We start from the raw sequence: 4,585 nt of genomic DNA on the forward strand, positions 1-4,585 counted from the left end.
TGCAGATAGTGAAGTGCAGGTTATTACACCGGCTGGCCAAAGGCAAAATCTCCTCCTAGTCAAGGACCCCAACCAGCATTTGTGAAAATCTTTTATACCCTATGTATACATGTATGAACCCACCACTCCAAATTCCTTGAGACTTACATAAACCAAGGAAAATATAATCCCAATAACTCCATCATTCACGTGCTATGTGCTCATTTGCTCACACAGTCAAACAATTAGCCAATAATCAATAAACCTGAGGTTACACTCCAATAGATACAGAAAAATTTATGGCTTGTCTGGAGGAAGGGGGTGATTAGTGTATGTTTTCTCTTAGGCAATGAGTAACCTGGATATGATCTTCAAGGTTCCTCTGTCTAGAGGGGATTTTATCCTTCTGTTGTTTTCATAGGCACTAAACACAGAGTTCAGAGTCCATTAGAAAGGTGGCCAAGCATGATCAGCATGAACAGGCCTAAGATGGAGTCCAGGCCCTATGAATTCTTTCTTCATCCCCCTCTCTTGATGCTCTTAACTCATATAATGAGCATCATTCATAGGGATATATTGCACCCTGGCTCTCCAACTACCAATTTGGAAAAATGACATCAACCTTTGGGTTACAAAGTTCATAACAGATTGTAAAATTCAGGGTCCACAAAGCAGAACTATCAAGGGAACTATAACAGTGGTAAATATAGTTTTCTACCAATTGCCCTTCATCCAAGATAGGACCGAAGTCCAGAAAGGAATGTTTTCATTTGACATTGCTTTTACCTGGTTTTTCATGTCATCTAAAGTAGTCAATACATTGCCAGATAAGTCAGGAATGTATACACAACATTCAACCTTAATTATAGCACAAGGCCCTCCTTGAGCAGCTGTAAGTATGTCCAAAGCCATTGTATTATGAATTACCACTTTTCTCATTTGGATTTGCTCTTCATTTAAGGCTTGGATGGCTTTTGTTCTATCTAGGAGGGCCTGTTTTGTGAAATTAGTCAAGGCCTCTACTTTAATCATGATATCTGTTGTCCCTATAGAGGGTACAGATAAGGCAGCAATATACTCATACCATCATGTCCACCTAGCATGTAAATAAGGTGGATTTACCAGGGCTTGTTGTAGGTTAGGCTTTTGTTACACTGGCATTTATATCAAATGTAACCCCATGACCCGAGTCTATTGACTGTAGATCTTACACCAAGAGAGCAAGGAGAGGTTATGATTGACAAGAGAGAGGAAAGTCTCTTTTTGTCATCCAGAAAAGAGAGTGGTTTAAAATCTCCTTGGCAGAGCGGTGACACCCACCAAGGAAGCCCGTCCATCACTGACAGAGGCATAGCCTTACATACCCAGCAGTTGGGACTGTTGCGGAAGTCTGTGAAGGAATGGGCCCATGAGATGAAAACATTGTCCTGAGTTGAAACAGAAGTTAAATTCAAAATCACGTTGATGAGGCCAAGCAGCAGGAGTTGATTGTGCAGCTTCATCCTGAAGGGGCTCGTCCAGGATCTTCTTTCCCTTCTTCTTAAGGATAGTCTTAGTCTCTCGAGGGTCAGCAGGGTTCCTCTGTGCAGTCCACTTAGTGTTTTTTGGGTCTGTGTGGTACGTTCTCTTCACCCTTGTATGATGGGTTCAAGGGACAATACCTGCAACTTTAACTGCAGTGGGGGTAGTTAGAATAACATAAGGGCCCTTTCACCAAGGGGCTAGCAAATCAAGTTTCTGGTCTTTGACCCATACTTGATCACCAAGCATAAACTCATGAATCTGTTCCTCAAGGGGGAACGGCACCCTTTCTTGTACAAACTTAGTTACTTGATTTATTACCTTACCCAGTTCCATCTGCTGTGAAATCCTATGCCCTCTTACCTGAGGCAAATTTGTTGACACTTGTTTTATTGTGGGAGGAGGCCTCCCATACACAATTTCATATGGAGAATAGCCTTGGGACTGTGGAGTCATCCTGAGTCTGTGCAGAGCCATCGGAAGCAAGTCCACCCAGGAGCAGTCAGTCTCTATGATCCACTTGGAGAGTTTCTTTAATGTCCGGTTGGTTCATTCCACCATCTCAGAACTCTGGGCCTATATGCAGTATGCAGTTTCCATTTGATGTTTAAAGTTTTGCTTACTTGTTGTACTAAATCAGCTACAAAATCCAGGTCATTGTCTAAACAAATGCTGGTAGGAAGTCCAAATCTGGGAACTATTTCCCTAAGCAGGCACCAGGCTACTTCTGATGCCATTTCAGTCCAGGTAGGAAAATCTTCTACCCATCTTGAGAACATACATACCATGACCAGCAGGTAACGGTAGTGTTGATGAGGTTTCATTTTAGTGAAATCCACTCCCAGGTATTCAAAGGGCAGCGTGCCTTTCAGCTGAATACCTGGAGGTTTTTGTCTGAATACCCGAGAGGCAGCATTAACCTGTGAGCAGGCAGCATGACCTAGCTGGGTCATTTGGTGTGTTTGGCTTACCAGATTATGTGCCAGCTCCTCTGGTACTAATAATTTGCCACTTGGAAACTCCCATCATCCCTTTTCCGTCTTGATGGCTCTTTCTGCTTTGGCTAACAGCCTTTGTCCTTGTTTTATCAGGCTAGTGCCATCAGTACATAGGACCCAACTAGGGTCTGAAACCTTGTGTCCTTCTTTAAAACAAACCCTAGATACCTTACTTCCTCCTTGCAGATCTGTGCCTTCTTCTTCGTCACCTGTAACCTGCTTCCATCAGCAGCTGGAGCAGTGCTTTTGTCCCTTCCCAGCATTTTTCCTTGGTCTCGGCAGCCAGCAGCAGGTCATCCCCATATTGTAGGAGCCAACATCCATACTCTTCCAGATGGAGTGAGTTCAGGTCAGAAGCCAAGGCTTCCCCAAAGATGGCTGGGGGGTTCTTAAACCCTTGTGGGGGAGTCCAGATGAGCTGATGCTTGGTGCCCCCGACTGGATCTTCCCATTCAAAGGCAAAGATGGGCTGTGACGCTGGGGCGAGGCGTACGCAGAAGAAGGCATCCTTGAGATCTAGGAGAAAAACTTTAGTCCTTAGTGGGAGGAGGCTAATTAAGGTATAGGGGTTTGGAACAGTGGGGTGTAAAGTCACAGTAGCCTGGTTGACTAGCCTGAGATCCTGTAGAGGCCTATAGTCCTGTCCTCCTTCCTTTTTGACTGGCAGGACTGGCGTATTCCAAGCCGACTGGCACTCTACTAGAATGCCCACTTGTTTCAATCTATTGATCTGGGGCAGTATGCTGGCCCAGGCCTCTATAGGTAGCAGGCACTGGCACTTTCTAACTGGGATGGTGCCTGGTTTGAGTTCTATTATTACTGGGGCTTGATGTTTAGCCAGCCTGTGGGGAGAGGGGGTTTGTCTTCTGCCCAGACCTCAGGGAATAATTGAGTTAACTCTCTCTCATGCTCTTCCCACCCACCCAGTTCTTCCTTCGGAGGCTCATGCAACCTCCACTCATCTTGGGGTGGTACTGAGAGAGCAAATAAGTCACAGTGTCCACCCAGAGGGTGGGCATCTCTTCAGGGGAGAACGTTACTTGTGCTCCTAGTTTGGAGAGCAAGTATCTTCCCAACAGGGGTACTGGGAACTCAGGAATGTAGAGGAATTCATGAGTTACTTGATGCCCCCCATCTGACATTTTCTGGGTTGGCAAAACGATTTAATCATCTCTACTCCCCATACCCCAGTTACAGCGATAGTCTTTTTGGACAGTGGTGCCATAGGTTTTACTACCGACAGTTCTGTTCCTGAATCCACCATGAAGTCAATGTTTTGGTCCCCCACTTCTAAGGTTACCATGGGCTCTCAGGGACCTGGTATCTCAGCCCTGGCAGCCCTATTTAATTTCCAAGTCAGCAAGCCCCATAACTGTGGGAGCTTCCTCTTCCTTCCTTGCCTTAGGGCATTCATTCTTCCAGTGGCCAAAAGCTTGGCACCAGGCACACTGGTTTGGCTGTAATGGGCCTCTGGGCCTCCATTGGGCCCAGTTGAAGGACTGTCCTGTCCCTGGGGTAGATGAGGTTTTCTGGAGGGCCCAAGATAGACTTTCCCAGAGCAGTAGCTAGCATTGAAAATCTCTTATTTGTTCTCTCTCGTTCCTTCCTGCTCTCTGGCAGAGTGTAGTCTCTGCTTAATTCCAATGTCTCCTTCCCCTTCTTGTCAGTACTCACTGGGCGAGGCGGGTATAGCTTCGGTGGTTCGGCTGGAGCCGGATCCTGGAAGTGTTGGCCAGAGGCTTCTGTTACTGGGATCGGAGCCTGCCGAGGTGGCGGCTCTATGACCTCGGTGAGAGCTGGTGGAGGAGCAGCGGCTGCTGAAGGACTTCACCTGGCCCTGGATTGGACATTAAGGTGGCCTCTGGTCTTGGTGGAGTACTGGGCAGCGGGTGCATCAATATCCTGCATGGAAGAAGGGCAGGTCATCCTCATCCAAATTCTAGTAGAATTTCTTTTTTTATCATTAGTCAATTTTTGTGCCATTAATATTTTTTCCTTTCTCTTCTGGATACAGAACCTTGTCCAAGTAGGAGGGTCTTGAGCTAACCCTAGCCATGAGTCAGTATATGGGTGTTGATCCACGTGTC

General features: G+C 46.2%; 1 pseudogene; it reads right to left on the bottom strand.

The window, feature by feature from the left end:
* Nucleotides 1-519: 519 nt before the first annotated feature.
* On the bottom strand, nt 520-3,801 carry LOC138439550 (uncharacterized; annotated as a pseudogene).
* Between the last annotated feature and the right edge of the window lie 784 nt (nt 3,802-4,585).

This window comes from Ovis canadensis, chromosome 1 (assembly GCF_042477335.2).
Source record: "Ovis canadensis isolate MfBH-ARS-UI-01 breed Bighorn chromosome 1, ARS-UI_OviCan_v2, whole genome shotgun sequence".
NCBI classification, from domain to species: Eukaryota; Metazoa; Chordata; class Mammalia; order Artiodactyla; family Bovidae; genus Ovis; species Ovis canadensis.